This window comes from Plectrocnemia conspersa, unplaced genomic scaffold, assembly GCF_051122295.1.
Source record: "Plectrocnemia conspersa isolate PC_06_02 unplaced genomic scaffold, ASM5112229v1 ptg000013l, whole genome shotgun sequence".
NCBI lineage: Eukaryota > Metazoa > Arthropoda > Insecta > Trichoptera > Polycentropodidae > Plectrocnemia > Plectrocnemia conspersa.
The window spans coordinates 11,460,014-11,481,484 of NW_028277177.1; positions in this window are offsets into that span (position 1 = coordinate 11,460,014).

The following is a 21,471-nucleotide window of genomic DNA, read 5'->3' on the forward strand; positions in this document are numbered from 1 at the left end:
AATTTAAAAATTTTGAAATATTTCAGAAACAAAAATAACTTTAACTCGGTCCGGTAAAGGTTAACGTCTTGCTTTTATTTGGCGTTTATGCCCGAAGTCCCGAGCTAGAGCGGTTACTATCAGGTATATTTTTTTTATAGTTCCATAGTTGCATAGTTCCGGTCGTCGGCTATGTTAGTGGGTACGACGGAGAAATTTCTTTTGTGTTTTCTGTTCGACAGTCCCGACTTATCTAATTTATGGCAATGAACAATATGAAATATCAACAAAAAATATTTTTTGGTTTTATGACTATGCAGTTGTAGCGTAAAGTGTTGTAAATTGCTTATACTGATCCCTCAGCTTAAAATATAAATCAAAACAATTTTGTGTTTTAAAGACATTTAAAGTAAAGTCAGTTCTTTGCGAACCGTTTAGCTCTAGAGTGAAAGAGATTCACCCAAATACATCTTCGAAGGGTATAGATTTAAATTCTTCGCATTAATCAGAAGGAGTAGAATATTGTATATTGTTAAGAAAAAAAATCTATTCAAGAAGAATTACAAAATGGTATTTTGTCAATAGTCGAAGGAAATAAGAGAAAAGCAGAGAAGGGAATGAAAGAAGAGAACATAAAAAGAGTTCAAAAAATTTTATATCTATAAAAAGCGAACAGATATAAATTAGAAGCCTTATCCAACGCGTTAATGACAATAAGACCAACATCAACAGCAACGGAAAGGGTTTTTTCCATAACGGGAATAATAAAACCAAAGGTTAGCAGTAATATTAAATTCGAGACACTTTTTGCATTATTGTTTTTAAAAAGTATGTTCGTAAAGTTAAAATAATGGTAAAAATTAACATACTAAGTATTTTATTTATTTATTTATATGTGCACGAATTTGAATAATAGCTATTTTGGTACATTTGGTAAATACTCGAAAGTACTCGAGTACTCGAGTATTTTAAAATTTTAATATTCGATACTCGAGTAGTTGACGGTTCGAGTAATTGGAGACTCTACTTATAACCCCTCTAGACTCCCAGATTGTACACATGTAAACCAACGCAACCACAATACCATCGTAATATTTAAAACAATGAGCAACAAACTGTACGTTTATATCGCTGGTTCTGCAACTAGTTCTCTACAAGTTATGAAGTCAGAAAACAAATTATTATGAAGCGTCCACATAAAATCAGAACAGGCTTTAAACTTTAGAATAACTAATGAATGTTCCTTCATTCTGTGACGTGACATGACATTTTCACGTGTCATTCTGGTTTCTATTTCTATAAAAACTGTGCTATTTTCAACTTTTAAGTCGAACGTTGTGTTACTGCAATACGTGAATACAATACAAGAGACTAAAAATATTGTATATAGCCAAGTATTGAAATAAATATGTAATAACAAAATAAATAAAGTAAATTATAATGATTTACTTAATCGAATTATACTACTTAATTCGATTTTTTCCTTACGGTTATATATATGTATTATACATACATTAATTTTAGAAGCAGAAAATAATTCTTTTTATATATTGATATTTTTGTGTCACTTATAATAAAAAAAGGATGAATTATTGTCATATTTTTATACTCGTATCTGATGTATTACGTGCACGGTGTGTTCCGACACGAAAACACTTCAGTCTGAATGACTTTTTACAAAATGTGTCAGACATTTTGAAGGCGAACCATAGACAATAGATAATGGATCGAACTCGTGAAAGAAAACGCTCTAAGGGGTTGGCGAGGTCGTCTGATTCACGGACGAAAACATATACGTGACCGTATATCAAATTCCTTAAAGAAAAATCTAAAACATTTATTTTATTAAAAATTTCCGTAAAAGTAAACGTTGACGTTGATAATTACGTTTTAACGCGTATTTCAAGATTAGAATCCCGCACAGTTTGATATTTATTTTAATTTTTTTATATATAATTAAGAAAAAACTAGTCAGAATTTTTTTTTTAGGGGGGAAGGGGGAGTGCTAATATATAATTTTGCGTAGGGGGGAGGGCAAAATTTACCATGTTCCACCATTGCTACTTAATAACAGTCAGAAGTTTATTTATTTAAATTTAATTAAGACCATCGTAACCTAACAGGTTACCCCAATGCGTCACGATGGTCAAGAACAATAATTGTGTTATTTCAAAAAAAAAATTATTGAAAATAATACACAAAAAATAATAAATATATAAAAGCAAACATAAAAAATACTAAAATGATATAATACGAACCGGACCATCTCCTCGTAGTTGATATTAAGCAGATCTATGTGCAATGCCAGTGTATTAACACTTTGAGCGGTATCGCCGTACATGTACGGTGGTCGATCTTTCAATGTTTTGGGGTACCCCAAATAATTATATATTTACATATAACTGAAAAAATATATTATTTTTAATTGATATTTTTTTAATATAGATTTAATGTAAATGATTTCTATAAAAAATAATACAAATAAATTAAAGATTACGAAATAAATAAACAACAACAATATTTTATGAAAAAATGTTGAAAACCTCTGAATTAATATAAAAAACGTCAAATAATATATAAAATTAATGTAAAATATATTAACGAAAATGTTAAAATAAATTATAGAACCATAATAATGCAAAACAGTAGTAAAATAAATAGAAGTAATTAACGTTAAGAATCACATTTTTTTATTTACTAAAAATACAAAACAAAATATTAACAAAAAAAATACTTATGGAAAAATATGTAAAAAAACTCATAATCAGGTGTATTTAAACAAATTAATAAATGTGTATAAACTAACTCACTGGGTTATGGGTTAAGGAGCCGGATGGCGACAGTCATGGACAAGTCGACAGATGCAGACGTCTTACCCCCAACGGTCAGCTTCATAAGATTCCCATGTCATCTGGACGAAGTACCGTTACACGAAAGAGCATGCTTTATCTTTTTCTTCGTTGCATGCGACACCACTCCCACTTTTATTTCTAGGGGATCGGCGTCAGTTCTGGATTGTTAAATGAATAAATTTGATTAACCTACAATACCACTAACTTCATTCCATAATTTTACTACTTATGTATCTGATTTTTTTTAATTTTGTGCAGAATTTAAACGATATTTTAAATAAATATAATTATTATAGTTCTTATTAAATGTATTCCTACTATTTTTGTTTCCAAGAGCAATAAAATATTTATATTTATTATAATAATAGAGCATTATTATATAATAAAAATAAAATGGCAAATATTTCTTTAGAAGCGCAGGGTAACACCCCCACAGTGTATGGCTGAGATGCAAATAGTAGTGGATTCTAATTAGAATGTAACGGTAAACCGTCAAGCTCGATAGGGAATCTTATGATGCCAACGGTCATCAAAATAGGACGCGATTGTGATTCTCGAAGACGTTCTGGAAATATATTACTTAAATTAATTTTCTAAAAAAGTTAATTTAAGTTATACAAACTTAAACGGCTAATATGATAATACTGTAGTAAGCATTTATTAAATATATAAACTTCACATTGTGTGGTTTATGTATTTATTAAATGTTTAATCTGTGAGATTAGTGCGTTCTGCAGTTTCCTCATTCGATAGTCTAATTTATTATTATTATTTTTAGCCTTAATATATAATGCAATATTTAATTCTTGTGATAAAAATCATATTGAATAATTGCATAGTTTTTTTCTATATAAAAATCGTGCGTATATAAGAAAGGCTAACATGCGCCAAACCTTAAAAAAACATAAAATTTATATATCCTTACATAAAAGTGGACATTGATCGATTGTCGCCGTATCTATTTCACTTTCGCCCGATCGGGCAGATTAATTTCGCGATTCCACGACGTGTACCATTAGCGTTGGCGGAAAAAATGTATCATGGCCAAAAATGTCATTTCCGGTTAGTTCCACAATTGTGTACGTCGATTTAGGGCAAAAAGCCCGAATTGTGCCATTATAACCACATCCGCTCAACGCGCAAGTAAGCGATTTTGGCAACAATGTGAACACGACGTTCGCGATCATTAATTATGCGAAGACTCTGCATTCATAACGATGGAAACCATTTTTCAAATTATTGAGATTCGAAGTGTAAGCTCGGCGCTTTATGATTTACGAAAAGCGCAGTATGAATCGGGAGGATATGCGAATGAAATTCCTTTAAACGAGACAATTGTTCCAAACGAAAGGGTGCGAAAGCTCTCAAACGTTAGGGGCGTTTCTTGTTTTGTAATAGGTTTTTATATTAAAACTAGCTTTCATACTCGGCATTACTCACGTTTTATTTCTAGTAGTGTAATAATACTCGAGACATGGTCCTTATTTTTATCTGCTAGCACATGCACGGGTTTTGGATACTTCACTCATGACATTGCGACACAAAGCCATTAAACTCGAAAAATCACATCGCTAGTAATCGATGGTATGCTAAGAATTAATACAGGCTCGCCTTTGACATGCATAACTAGGATATTTGCCTTAATTACACGTATGTACATCAGTGGCGTAGCTATGGGGGGGGGGGGGGGCGCCCCGGGCCGCACTTGCTTGGGGGCGGCATATTCGCGATGGGATCGTCTAGTGTGGTAATTAACCCTGAATGCACTAAAACATATATAAATCCACGAATAAAAAAAGCTTAATAATAACCAACTTATTATTTTATGAAATGCTGATTTTATGACCCTGCAAAAAATATATGAGGGGGGGCGGCAATTTTAAGGATCGCCCTGGGCCTAGGGACATACCCTAGCTACGCCACTGATGTACATATGTTCAATATCTACACAACTTGCCGTATTCCATCGCACCGTTTTGATGGATCAAAATTCTCGACAGCGTGACTCCCAACCTTAAAATTTAAGAATTTAGAAACCTTACGAGCTCAATTAAATATTTGATCTTTTGCCAGTTCATTGTGTGGTCGATTAAGTAAAATTAATGTGTTGCAATATATTGAATTGATTGTTTTAAAAACTATTTATCAAATAATAAACTATTAAACGCGAACAAATAAAAAATAAATAAATAAAACACTTTACTACTAAATCTATTGTATATATTAGAATAATACAATTTTTATCTAAGTAGCTTTAAAATTTTAGCTACTAAAATAATAATATTATTTACGTTCAAAAAAATATTATTTGGAATGCCAACTATGAGGTAATGCCAATTAAACGACCGATTCAAATTATGAAAAGGAAATAACCACCTCGTTGACAAAAGGGGTAATAATAAAAGAGAATACTCAATAACACAATTGCGTAATAATTTGAGATTTCACAAACCACTTACGTTCTAGCACCACTCGTAAGTACCAGAAAAACTACCCTTTTATGCGTAAAAAAATACGCGATAGACAATGCGTCTACCTGTTTAAAAACCGCTATTGTTATCTACCCCTTGCATAAACGATACTCGAAAGTTTTACTTTAAAGCATAAACATGTTTCGTTAGGCAAATTATCAAGCGATGCAATTGGCCTACTAAAATCTGCATCTGTGATTCGAAAAAGACGTCTCAAATCATGAACATGAAAGATGTGACACTTTGTTACATCGGCAGACGATCAAGCGATTCAAGTCGAGAGGATCAATGACGATTCGAGATGAAACGGTCAGACGGCATCCAAGGCAAATCGACAGAGACATCAGCGAATGGTTCAGAACATATCGCTACGTCAATTCTAGATTCTTTACTAGTACTCAGTTACTGAATACAACTCAACACTAGGGCCGGTACGAGGAGCAGGCTATACGAGCGGTTGCCTAAGGCAGCAATTACTCCAAATATATTATATTTAACACGATATCGAAATTTCCTCGATTTCTCGAAAATGTATTCGGAGATGTTATTTAAACAATATTTTCTAAATGCTCTTTTTCACTATTTCTCTGCTGTGGAAATTCGCGTTTATTAAAAATTAATTAAACCAGCTTTTCCGGCGTCAAGTTTAGATGCGAATTCACACCCCTTCGGCCTTAAAACACAAAAATATTATAAGTAAAAATTCACGTTTAATTATATAATATTTTTATATTTTAGACACACTAATTATATTTTTTGTAATATGTATATCGTCAAAATACAGCAATTAATTTAATTACATTAATTAAAAGGTAAAGAAAATCAAAATAACGTTAGATATTTTGCCCGTCTCGTTTGTATAATCCAGAGTACCTGAAAACGTGACGTTAGAGTCGCTTTTGAAAGCCTTGCTCTAAATTTAGAGGCAAACAACTTAATAGAAATTATGTAGGGCTTACGATTTTTATCACAGCTTTTAAAAAATAAAAATATAATGCGATTTCGTTATTATATTTTGGTATAAGGATCTTGCTACAGGATCTACTTTATTGCCACCTAGTCATAAATACACATTTTATAATTTTTTAACAACTATTTTACTTTGCGTTTGAGAGTGATAACTATGAACTTCATTTTATTAAACTTAAGGTTATATAAGGACGGAATAGCGCAGTCTTTAAAGTCGCAAACTAGTAACTCTGAGGTTGCGGGCTCGAGCCCCGGCAGCGGCACTCATTATTTTTAATATTTAAAATCTCACTCGTATTTTTATTATTTAAAACCGGCCCTAGCTACAGTGACATATATTGATTGTATATTATGTTAAACTTAATAATGTATTATAAACTACTAGAAAGTATAATTGACTGTCAATTACAAAATTTGGTTAATTCCCAGACTTTCATTCTGGTGGTTAATACACACTTGTAGGTATTCATGATATCTAATTGACATACCCATTTGATAAAAAAAAAAAAAAAAGACTATAGTTAATATTCAGGAGTATTAACTTCATTATATACACAGAAGTGTTGTATTCTTTTACATGCTCATATATGGCTAGTATCTTCACGTGTATTACTTTTATAAAATCTTTTCCTCATATATGTATTAAGTAGATATGCTCAGAAACTCAATTTAAAGTTATTAATACAATTACAATAAAAACAAAGATAGTAAAAATAATTACAATAAAAACAAAGATAGTAACTATGTAAGTTTTAAGCATGTTTTCTTTATCGTGCTCTTTTATTTACAATAAATCTTGTTTATCCTAAACGATCCTCTCAAAGTCTATTTGTTTCATCGGTAGTATATGTTTGAAAGTTATTTTATTCGTATCTGCCATTAAACTTTTTTATAAATTGTAATATTAAACATAAAATAACAAAATTAAACGAGCTGAAAAGTTGATAAAAGCCAAACATACCCAATTCAAAGCTGTGCTTAAAATCGTAGCTAATAAAAAGCCCTAAAGTAACTTAATTTTACTCAAATAAATTTCACTAAGGATAAAAATAAGAAATTTGTCTTAGAATAAATGTATGTGTGTATAAAATTATATTTTAAGCTTCTAATTTATCATATCGATGATGAAAATTGTTAATGGCATTCTGAAAATAAATATTCTCGCAACATGCTTACATAAGAAACACTTCCATATGTTACAACTTAAACTAAATCATCGAATATTGTGTAATGATTAAATGTGGTTAATCTCAGGTATTTTAAAGGTAACCAACAAAAAGTAGTAGTGATATAATAGTAAATATATAAACAATAATTAATAAATATTTTGCACAGCTAAAACGAACGAGTACCATCCCACATTTTTCAGCTCTTTATAGCTAACGCCAAAAACATCCGCCCTGGCCATAAAAGTCAAGCATTAGGGTCGCGATCGCGACTCTCTAGGGTACACTTAAACCTGCCGAGCATTGACGGATTGTCGACACTGCCTTGTGACACTATCTGGTGACATACATTAATTTCGACTATTCGATGATTTTCATGTCCTTTATCTTTAATTTGAATTCAAATCGTTTTCAAACGGAGATAGTGGATCTAGTACGCTTGTTATCAGCTGTAATGATTTAATTCTGAATCGTGGTATGCATGTTTTTTGTTTATTCGTTCACAAAGCTGTAAGCGAATAAATAAAAGCTATTCCTAAATAATTTTAAGACGAAATTTAATCGTTAGTGTCGTTCAATCCCTACAATTACATCTACTCCATGGCGGAAAGTAAAAGGCCTTAGGCAGCTAGCCCTAGCTCGGTAGTTTTAGTTCATTGGCAACTATGACTCTTATCTAGTCGGTCTTTCGTTTAGGCCCGACTTCCAACTTGGGCTATTGCAAGTAACAGTCGCGGTCGGGTAAATCGGTGGGAAGCTATTTATGATCAATTTTAGGAGACGGATAAGGGATATCAGCGATGGGAGAGGAGGAAAGAAGTAGCGATAATTCGCACTCCGCGTACCAAAAAAAAAAACACTCATAGAGCGAACAAAAAGACGCGTTAACAGACAAAATAATTAATCATTGCACCAACATCTTTTGTGAGTAATACTTGGGCGGAAACAGGAAAAAAATATGCGTCTTTTAATAATCTTCATAAGAGAAAATCATTTTCTAATCCTTTTAGGTGTGGTGTTCGTACAATGGCCATTTAATATTGTGGAAATAAGAAACTCTCGCTTAAAGTTGAAATACGCACTGGCGAAATTCATTTAAAATATAATAAAGTCAATAGTTCTTTAGAATTGTTATTTATGAAACGGTTACTAGAAGTTAGAAGATTAGGATATCAAAATATTTGGAGTGCCAAAAAAGCAACATGCGCAATTAGATTTAACCATATCATTTCCAAGTTTACCAAATGCATTGGGTATTAAAAATAAATTAAGATGCTGTTTTAAATAATATGTTAATCTTAACATGTTTTCTAGATTTTGTATCTTTATATTAAAAATGTCTAAAAATCTTACCCACCGCACCGCCACGTTGGCGTCCTCCATTCGCCATGCGTTATTAACAGCATACAACATGGTGTCGTCCTCTTACGTATGAGATTTCATTATCAAAAATATGTATTATGTGTTTACACGGCGTATATTGCTGAGGAGCGATAGCGCTGCACCCCGAAAGTGGCAATCGACGCGCCCCGCCCCCCACTACGGGTCTGCGCAAGAGTCGCATCGAAGACGCGAGGCCCCGCGCATGCGCATCTCAATATTTACCACCCGGCAACAATGCATTTAGGTCAACATTATTACAAAGGTGACCTTCACGTCACTCTCTCGTTAAAATAAATCGAATAAAAGATAGATATTCTAAAAATAAACAAACGAACTTGCATTAAAATAATTCAAATTAGAGATAAATAATTAAAAAAATAGACAAATTGTCAACCTTTGATAAAAAATATTTTTTTTGTACTCCCAGGTGCATGACATTTTGTATTTTTAATCCTTATGGTTAATTATCCATGAAGCATAACCTTGAGCATGTCTGGATGCATTTCGAAATATTTAAAAAAACAGTAGTTTTACGACTTTTGTTGTAATTGTTTCGTTATATTTTTCTCGAATAAGTGTTTTCGTTCATATTTTTTATAATAATATCCCTTTCAATATTTATAATTATTGTGCATTAAAAAGTGACTATAATGAATATTTAACCATTTCAATTAATTTTAAACTACAATAGTGCTAATTTTGTGTTATTATTCTAGTGTTTTCATTCCTATATATTAAATTATTGTGTATTATAAAGTGATTTTAAATATTATTTAACCATTGCTATATATAATATATATATTACAAAATACGTTAGGGATTATTTGTGACATAATTTTAGTGTTTTCGTCTTAAATTTATTAAATAATAATTTTCATTCGTACATTTTAAGTGGTTGTGTGTATAACACACAACCACATAAAACGCGATAGCGCTGCACCCCGAAAGCGGGAATCGACGCGCCCAACCCCCACTACCGAACTGCGCAAGAGTTTCGTCGAAGAAGCGAGGCCCGCGCATGCGCATCTCAATATTTACTCCCCGGCAACAATTAATTTAGGTCAACATTATTACAAAGGTGACCTTCGGGTCACTCTCTCATTAAAATAAATCGAATTTTAGTGATTTCGTCTTAATTTTATTAAATAATAATTTTCATTCGTACATTTTAAGTGGTTGTGTGTTATAAAGGGACTCTCAATATTTAAAAACATTTTGACATAATTAGAATAAATGCTCGGGATTACTTAAGCTTATATTAAACCCTAAAATTTTATAATGGATGGTGCAAAGAATGCCAAGTTCCTTTGCAGATCGGCGAGTGTTTCTCAGCATATCATTTAAAAATAAATATGTATTAGTATTTTGTGCTCTAAATATAAATAAATTTTAGATGTGCTAGAATTAAGCAGTGTCTGATTAAAATTAGTGTTTATAATAAATTTTAGTGTATATAACTATATAATTTAGTGTATGTGTTAGAATTAAGCAGTGTATAATTAAAATTAGTGCTAAAAAATATATTAATCGTTATGAGCTAATATATTTAAATATAAAAAGTGAACAATTTGTTATTTGTCTACCATATACAAAAATATGAGGCGCTTGTTTCTGGTAAGTGACATTTTTAAAATAATTCTAAATTTTAAATATATGTATGTATGAATTGCTAATCAACCGATTTTGAAACTTTTTGAAATTTAAAAAAATATAAAAAAAGTTTGAAATTGTATTTGAAAATAAAAAGAGATAAATCTAAAAGATTGCGCAGATTATTGTTCTGAAAAATATGACTAGATTTTTCAAATTAAATTAGTTAAAATTGAGTTTGATAGCAATTTGTATACTACGTGAACTTTAATTTATAAACTAATCAGAATATCGGTAACTTTGTCAACATCTATCTATACATCCGCATTATAAAGTCGCCTCAATTTGCTTGGCGCAATTTAGCCACGCTTTAAATAGAAACTCATTTTGCCGTGAGCTCGAGAGCCTGTTTTCCATCGCGTAGCCTGCACATCCCTTCGTTATTCAGTGGACCGTAAACCATTATACACTTGAGTCTTTTTAAAACATAACCATGCTTATATACGTTGTATTTTCCCTCGATGCACTTTGGACAATTAACATTGCATCCATCTCAAGGAAATAATTGGAAAAATCTGTTGTCGAGACAGAGAAAAATAACGAGTTACTATGGCCGACGACGAGAATATGTCTAAAAATAGTGGACTTGTCCGATCCTCGGTCGAGAAAACTCCCAGAGGAGTCCTAGCGTAGAAAAGCGCGACCCATTTTCGCCGGTCAATATACGCGACCTGCCGCCATCTTCGCCGCACCGTCTACAACTAATGCAGGATAACAAAGGGAACCGCAGATGGTCATTGTTTTCTTTTTAAGACACGCTAGTATTATATATTTTATACACGCTAGTAATTTGTAACCAAAATAATTGATTTAAACATATTTTGATATGAGGTTGCTATGAAAATAATTGGGGTTTATGACTTTACAATTTAAATAAATTTCTCTCAGCTAAAATTAAATTTGATAATCAAAATAAGCACTATTAGAATCGATGTATACAAGTTTATTTAATTATATGCAGTGAAATTTCGTAGTTTTAGAATTTGACCGCACGAATCTGACCATCACAACTTTATAGGATTCCCTAACGCGTCATACATGTAATGTTTTCATACATATGTTTATAAACTTATGCATACGTTCATATTCAAACATACACTCTTTTACAAAATAAATATATTGTACCTTAGTACGCGTATTTCTGTTGCATACCCTTGAACATCCTAGTTAGAGTGGCGTACGCGTTAAAGTGGCGTACTCAAGCGCTGACATCCTTACCACGACGTAAAAGAATAGGGGACGCGATCGCGACTCTTTAGAACACTCTAAAACCCGCAGCTGAAAATCACTGAGCAACAAAAGATCAAAACCATCCCTTAGTTACTTCAAAAAGTACTTAAAAGAGTACACTTTACGTTGAGAATATAATGAATTGTACCCCTCATAAAAAATGCGCTAAGATACAAATACGGATGCGACCCATAATCTCTTTCTCTCTTGTGGAGGTATTTGATGAATTTATTTTGAATACGCTCTAATAACAAGGACTTCTTCCCTTCGAATGTACTGTATTAAATTTATTTTATTAATTTATTTAGATAATATAGCTAATTGTTTAAATATTAAATAAATTTAACCAAAACATATGTATAAAGTAGAGTAATATAAACATACACAGAATATAAAAAAATCTTGAATATAATTATTTATTTCCTAATGCACGAAAGTGTTTCTTTATTCCATTGAGGCAGCCTGCTACATTTTTATTTTTGCGGATTGTCCTAGGAAACAAATTCACACCTCCATACATTATTCCCCTGGCAGTTCTCATTTTCTTATACCTATCTATTGTGGTACACCGTAAGATATTATTTTTTCTTTGAAATAAGCATAATTTGTTTTAACTTTTTGTTTTCTCTTTTTTAAATAATTTTCTAAGCATCTTTAAACTATTTCACTAATACCTATAACCTCCAATTTCTTCAACATTATTCTGTCTATCGTTTCGAAAGCTCTCTTGAAATCCAAGAAAACTGCTCCAGTGATTTTGTTTGTATCCTTAGCCAATAATCAATAACTACTTGTAATGCAGTCTCATATATGAAATCATTTAATTGTTTGATTACTACTTCTTCCATAACCTTTTTTATACAAGGCAACATTAGTCTCATTTTATCAAGCTTTTTACGATTTTTTATTTTAGGTATAGGTATAATAGCAGGTATAATAACATCTTAAAATTATCAGGTATTTCTCCTTCGGAGAGTGATTTGATTTCTAAATAATATAATTTGTAGTATTTCCCATGTTTCTTTAAGTATATTTACATCTAAATCATCAATATTGGTTCCTTTTTTAAATTCACAAATTATGTTGAGAATGTTGAGATACTGATTTCAATATTCCAAATTTTTTATGAAATGTTTTATTATTGTTTGGAATTATTTATTAAACTAAGGTATTAATTTAAACTTTCTTTTATACTCTCAATGTAGTATGTATTCGTTTTTTGCTACCATATGAGGATTTTTGTATATATTTCCACCAATCTCCAATTTATTATGTCGTTTCTCTGAGTAGGATTATTTTTTTTTTATTGTTTTCCACATCTTATTTGAGTCATTTTTTATTAATTTATCATACACATTATCGTAAACAAAATATATTTGCCCACTTATCAATTTTTGAAGTACAAAAAACCTCACATTTGCTTAGATCAGGGTTTCCCAAACTATGTTCCGCGGAACACTAGTGTTCCGCTGAACCTGGATAGAAATTCCGCGACAATTTATAGAGGTTTTATACACTGCAACACAGTTAAAGATCTTCTACTTGATATTGAAAAAGATGGGGTATATTATATACAGGTCAGGCTGACAAGACTTGTCAGTTTAATGACAGTTGCCAAGATTGACAGAATGGTTAGCCGCGCTAAAAAATATTGTTCATAAATCTGATAAAAAAAAATATCTTGAAAATACGTGTTAAATATTCAGCATATCAGTGTATAAATTCTGGAGTGTGCTGGAGCAATATGTCATTGTCTAAACTTTAGACAATGACATATTGCTCCAGCGAGAAGCAATAAAAATGTTTTTGATAAATTTTTAGTCTTCGACGTATATTTTTAATTGTATTTTTTTCTAAATGTATTTATTTTTTTAAAAACATAGTTTCCATTACAAATTTATTAAAAGCACCCAGATCTAAGATCTTGGGTAGTCAGCTCTATTAAGTAGTTGAATAATGCCTAGAAGCTTCGTTTTACGACTCCTACCTAGCCGGGCTTCGCTTCAGTACACTGCGGGGGCTGAGGTTAGGCCCGACCTCCTACCTAGGCTGTCGCGAGCTACAGCCGCGGTTCAGTTAAACTATTGATGGATCAATTATCTGAGTGACTAAGTAGCTTTCAAGTAAATATGAAGCAGGAATGCTACTTATCAGCTCAAGTCCAAAGGCAAATGTTCAATCTTGACCAAGTAAATTCTCTCTCTCTCTATCTCTGACTGGGAGTATTACAGATAAATATTATTTTTTGCTATGAGAGAATAAAACTTATCTGCTTATTCGTGTCTTAATTACGCTAATAAGAGCTTATAAAATGTACATATGAAGAATATTTAAGAACCGACAATTAACGATATTTTAGCATCGGCGTTGCCAGTATTTACTTTGTGCACTTTATTCGAGTGGATCGTTGATGATTGTCTGTAGAATTTGAATGATTTTTTGAATTTGTAATCGATGTTTTTTTGTCATTTTTTATGAGCCGATTTTATACAATATTTTTAATTTAATAACTTGAAAAATCTGTTATTCAAAGTGCTTTCGGTTTTTAAAGCCAAATAGGTGTGACTTTGCAGCCAAAAATACGCTGACATAAATAAAATCAGTTTATTTTAATCAAGTACAAATTACCGCATTATCAAAAATGGTGTTATATCAAAAATTACCAAAAGAGTCTTCGCTGGTATGTCAAGTTGTATTTTTGTCAGCTGTGATTTCGGTGGAGCAGCTGAGATTCGTCGTGATGTTTTCTCGTGTCGATAAAGTCTTCTAGCTTGTTAAGCTGCTGTGAGTCACATATTTTATAATGCTCGTTGAAGACAGCGATGGCGAATCACAGATAAAAATGTTTGCGAGCCAATTGCATTGCTTCTTGAACTCCTCCCCCAACTTATGGTTACGCCTTAAGAAGTCCAGACAACTACTTTAATGATCGCTAAACAAAATAATAAATTTACATAGGGTAGCGCGCGTCCTTTTCGCAATTATTGATGTTCCTTATTTAGTCAAGAGATCTCTCTTCCATTGCGTTGTATAGTATAACTTTAGATTTTTATTTTAGTGTGTCTGAATGCTTATTAGAGTGACATTTAAATTGTAAAAAAACTATGCAAGTGGTTGAAATTCTGACAGTTCATTTCCTTACAAGCAGATTCATTTCTTTCCGAATACGACGTTAAGTTTTAGCAAATTTATTTTATATGTTTTGGAATACGCAGTCATTCACATTAAAACATATTTTTTAGCTTTTTCATGACTTACTTTGTTTGCTATTTAGCTGCACTATTTGTGTGGCTCTCTTATTCGATGTTATGCTTCTATTCGTAAAGAAAACTGGTAGGGTTGGATTTTTTAGAACATATTTTGCTGTTAGCGTGCTTTATTTGTAAGTATGTTGTTGTTGTTGATAGCTTCGTATTTTGTCGACGTACTATAAAAGCCACAGCTACTTTTTGTCAAATTTAATTTGGTTTTTATGCAATTTTGACACATATTTCAAGATAAGCAAAAACGTAATTTTTGCTAATCAAGTTAAATACATATTTAGCGAACGTGTCATGAGATACAGACTAGCCGCTGCATAAGATATATTTACAGTTATATTATAAAAGTAAGAATTTTACGGGGTCGGTTGACGAACGCCAACCGGCAGACGTTCTCCCGCTGCTTCACCAAAACAAAACGCCAGCGTTGCCAGCGTAGCTTCAGTGGGGTCAAAATATATCGGCCTCCCACAATTCCATTTTTACTAGCCTTGTACAGAAATTTCCTTATACAAATAAATTATACTTTCAATACATATTTTTTGTTAATTATTTATTATACAAAAATGCTTTAATTTATTCAAAGAATTTTAATTAATAATTTTTCAGTTATATCGCTTATTATTCTTGACGGAATTATAACCACATTATTAGAGGGATCTTAAAATATTACAGCAATTTATTCACTTGAATTTAATATGATGGATGAGTTATAATTATAAAATGTGTATTATTATCATGAAATAATATACATATTACAATGTTATAAAACGTATACTCGCTGCTGAAAATATCTTCGAATATAAACATTATTTTAATATTACATAGATGGAAATGAAATATGATTAATTTACAAGTCGAGTGGGAGATATTGACTTTGCCGAAGGGGGTTTTCGAGGGCTCCTTCAACAATCTTGACTTTGTATATGAAAACACGCATTTCACCTGCGGCACTCAAATACCTCGTAACGACCTTGATACCAGAACGGAATAAATACGTATAATAATACTATTTTCGCACAAGAAACGGCGCCGATGCCTATTGTATCAATATAATCCAATAATGCCGAGATGGCACTGAAAGCATTTTCGGACGAAAAAGAATAAAATGAAAAATGGATTCATATCGAGCTTAAGCACTGAGCATCAACTGAGTACGTTTCGAGACTTTGTGGAAAGACTGAAAATAATGTTATGTGAAAGTATCAGTAGGTACAAAAATATGATATGATATTATTTATTTATTTTAAATTATCTATTTTAAATTAGATCAAGAGAAATGTCGAGAAAAAGCAAAATCGAAAATTCTCATTTCTCTATAAATTTGCTGATTTTTCGAAAATTAATATAGAGCCTTTTTGTTAAATTATATATCATATATATAGTATAAAAACTTTATAGTATAAAATTAAATAAGTTTATATAATTATATTATTCGGTTAATATTTATTTAATATTTTAAATATGACAGGTCACATACATTTAGTCTACCCGCACGTAATAATATAGACGTATGGTACGATATTTAAAAAAATATGTTACGAGGGCGTTTTAATTACAAATCGTGAAACTGGGACAGTCCATTACTATTACTTTTAGAATTTAACCTTGCTGTGTGTCGCGTCGTAAATCCGATAATTATTTACCCGTTTCGTCGCTTTCGGGCGACGAATCAATTAACTCACTTTACACGTGAAAAGGTGTGCAATTTGCTGATGAAATTTACCGTGAATGGATAAATTAAATGAATAAATATGTATATACGTTTAACGTAATTGAGTACTTTGACGCAGTATCTTAAATAAATATTAGGTGTTAAAATGAGGGTTTTTTATTTAACGGATAATTAATAATGTATTTAAAAGAAATGTAAGTGCAAAAAATATTTATGAATCATTTTCACTATATATTTATTTATTCACATAGTCACGTTTCTCGGCACTGCTTTCTTTTTAGACACCAAGCACGTGTAGAATTTTCGATAGTTTTTTAGTATTTTTTTTTTTAATTTTCATCTATAATATAATTGTTCTAAACCGCTTCTATTTGTATGAACGGTGTATAATAAGAATTCATTAGCCTCCGCTAATGAATTCTTTTGTTGTCAACCAATGAAAAATAAGCATTTAAATGTAAAAGAAGATGGCCGACAGTAACGTGGCAACAGTTGTAAATAATTTTGCTACGCGACAGTAATTTTCATTATTTTGCTATGTGCATCGTTCGATTCGACTGAATATAAATAATCGGATTGCAAATTAACTAGGTATGTTATAACTATGAAAATGAAATATATACATGTGTGTAAGGATTTTAAGAATACATTGATTAAACTAGATAACAACCATAAACAATCTTTGTAATGAAATCTTCAAATTTTGAATTCCCGTCAACGGACTCCGAAGCCGAAAAGTGAGTTTTTTCTTTTACAATACATAAAAATTATCATTACTTCCAATTTAATGCACATATACGCTAGATTTTAAGAATTGCAAATAAACCAGGTACGTTTGAAACGTGTACATGTAATATTATATATACTTAGTATGTATGAGGATTGAATGTTAATGTCGAACAAACCATATAAATGCTAATAAAACGTATTTTATTATCTATTGATATTTGGGAGATTATCTTTCACGATGATCACATGACAATGATTTTGATGAATTCGGTTATTTAGCTGAAGAAGTTTGGTTCCATTTTTGCATAGTCATATTATTGCTCGCATCTCGACTTTTTGATTTTTACGTTTTTTGTGCCATATAGTGATAATATTTAGGATAGTGAGTGAGTTGTTGTATACATCTAGGTATATAAACAAAGTAAATCAAAACCATTATTGCATCAAAAAATATTCATTATTCGAACTCATAAATCATTGGATGTTATCTAATAGACGACATTTTACTATGATTTGTTTCTCATTTATAAGCCTGAATTTGGTCCTGTGAGCCAGTACAGCTCCATGTTCCATGCTAAATTATATGATATTTGGCGGAGTTCCCTTGTGGTATTCATCTCCCGTTAAAGGATATAGGAAGACAATTATCTTAATTCATTGTAAATGTAACATGGATTGATTTAGTTTCATTAGCTTTGATTTTCTATTTAGAGAGTCAAGCTTGGACTTTTGAGAGACGATTTTGCAGTCTCTTTGATTCTATTTTTGAGTTAGTATCAGACGCCATTATTGTAGTGTCGTTGGCAAATGTAGCAATTCTTCTTCAGCTCGTCTGAGGAGGATCTATCGTATATAACAAATACAGCATATATAAAATACGAATTTGCTTACATTTACAAAACATGGATTTTGAGCAATGTATTATATAACGCAAAATTGTAAATATATGTTGAATATTAAATTAAACGCACGTATACGTGTAAGAAACGGTTCGATCCTTCGACAATTTGATTAATAATTTCCTTTCTTCGGAGAGAAGCTCACGCACGCGAGAGGAATCACGAGCTACGTGGAAAAATATTGAATTCCTCACATCCGATATGAGAATTCCAGCAGATAAGGGTCTCATAATGTGTGTTAGGGTTGTGTGTCTCCACCGTTTTGTTAGAAAATGTGTCGAATTCTACAAAACCCTAAACATGGGTCACTAAGCTTTAAATACAAACGTTAGGATAGCAAATATTTAGGGATCAGACTGATATAGAATGAGTAAAGAAATATTAAGTAAACATCCTTATTTTTTTAATATTAAATAACAAACTCTTGGAAAAGAGTCGGTATGTTTTAAACATGAAAGACTGAATAGTAAATATGTATATAGTAAGGAGAAAGAGATGTAAATATTTTTTAATGTGTAGTAAATATTTTTTATTTACTTTTTATCCGTTTCTCAATTGAGGTTTTGCGCAATATTAAACCTTTGTGGTATATATATTTTACACATATTATTTTAAATTTTTTTAAAAATAATATTTCGTATCTTGACATATAATAGTTATTGCACGTTAGATAAAACATCAAATTTTTAACTCAATACTTATCTTAAGAAATTCAAGTTATTTTAATAAAATTATTACTGGTTCGAGCTGTAAGAATAATAATATTTAAGATTATTTAAAACATATATTTCTTTGGTCGATGTTGATACTCTCCGAGTATTGTTACATACACACTGTTATCGCCATTAACTCAAAGTGATGTTTATGTACAGAATATTATCATAAAGCACATTGCAAACAATTTTGTTATAAATTCCTATTTTAGTTTTACACTTATTTTATATATATGCAGTGTTTTTCTTTCCAATTTTAATAATTATTTTTTAGCTAATACAAAGTAGTACTTATTTATTTTGTCATATGCAAATACAAATTGCAGATTTTTAGAGCCTTATACTGAAATAGTCATGTCATCTGTGTTTCGAATGTTATCTGTAGTTGCTATTTATTATACATTTTTTTACTTTATGACCACCGATGTTGCGTTTGCCCTGAGGTCATAATAATATATAATATTTAGAAAGGCATATCGCGTGATACGATCGCACCGCTGCGCATCCCTTCGGCTCGCAAAATCACGAAAACCTGTAACGTTACGCAACAATATATATATACCCCGCAGTAATACCAAACCGTTGGCATTGTTTATCGAAGCCGGGGGTTGTAAAATTAATTAACGCCATAAACGCGTGGCGGTCGTTGTATAAAGTTGCATGTGTTTGTTTGGAGCTCGCGATAATTCATTATATGATTCTATGCTCTAATGGCTCATAATTACACCGTTAACCCGTTCGAGGACGTGCTGATTAGAAGCATAATTAGCTATAGACAATAAATTTTGAATATAGACACTGAAACGTTTGGATACTGAGCTCAAAGATGCATTAACATTAACGTTATCATAATGACAAAATATCTTTTGAAATACGATCTAGCTCAATTTTATTTAAACATCACGATAATCGTCCATGGGATTAGGAAACTCTAAGTAAACCTTATGATGATCGATCTTAATTAAAATTATATAATGATCACTAATTCCAATCCACCAGACACGATAGAAATAAAAAAATATTAAGGTCCACATGCGATTCAAACTAGGGTTCTTAATCATTTGTAGTTTTCAACTAATCGAATATTGAATTGAAAATAAATGAAATATTCGAATATTCGAATATATTCGCAATTTATTTAGCTAATTAGTGAAAAAAATGAATTGCCTGTAAAATATTATTCGAATTAAATTTAATTATTGGTTAATAAAAAATATTTTAATTAATCATTAATTACTTTTTAAATGACTCATAATATTTTGATCAATGACGTCCTTTCAGGTTTTTAAAAACACTAGAATTGAAATCAGCTGCGATTGAATTAATTTGGAAAAATTTTATTTACATAATTTTATTTAATTTATTATATATTCAATATGGAACAAATATGAAATACATGAAGATTGAATCTGTATCAGCGCTTATTTTGTGCGGATTTAAAAATAAATTAGATAACTGGAAATAAATTATACGCGATCCAATCATTGCACTGATTAAATTAAAATATTTGCGTCTTAAAATAACAAAAACGAACTTCACAAAAAATTACAACACACGCCTGTTTTTGAAATAAGCGTTAAATGATACTAAATGGTGGGCCTTTCTAACATTTTATTTAGTTCAACAAATGAATTCTGCGAATTTTGGTCATAGTAGATACCGCCGATAAACATTATATTCACAAATGTTTTTCGAAAGCGTAAAAGCATTTTTTTTCTGAGAAAAAGCGTCTCATTATCTTGCATTTTGAAATAAAATATAGGCACATAAGGGACCATATTTGGAATATCACTAGTCACTCGGGTATATTGAAAGAAAAAGGAGTACGTGTGCTGCTCAAGTATACAAATGGCTTCATTCTAAGAATGTTTCAAATTTCATTTGAGATATTCGAATATTATTATATATTTTATTTGCGTTAGCACAGTCACTACGAAAGCTATTAATTTAATAATTATTTATAAATAAAAAATAAAAATTGCGGTTTATGCACCTACTATAAGCTCTAAAGCACACGATACGGATATATGTTCGATATACTTATCGGGCGAATAATTTGAATAATTGAATATTCGATTTAGAACCCTAATTAGCGAATTTTTCTAATCATCCATCGTGCTAGTTTTAATTTAATATCTCATTTATACTCAAATGTCATGGATCGGATGTTATTTTTGGACTATCCAGTTCTGAATGGACTCTTCCAGTAAAAAGTCCATCGAAAAATGATGAACGACAAGATTTGGAACGAGTGTTGTTGGCGTTTTTGTTTTTGAGTCCGGTTTTCCGGTAAACGTGCGAACATTTTTCTTTGCATTTTTAAATAAATTATGATTATTTCATGCAAAATCATTGACGTTAGAAATGAAAAGATTGAAAATGCTTAGCTTGATTTTATATAAAATTTTAACGTTGTTCGGCGCTTGTTTCGCGCTGAAGAATCTCAATTAAGTGCTAAATTTCTTAAAATACATTTAAATATGTTGTTATATGTT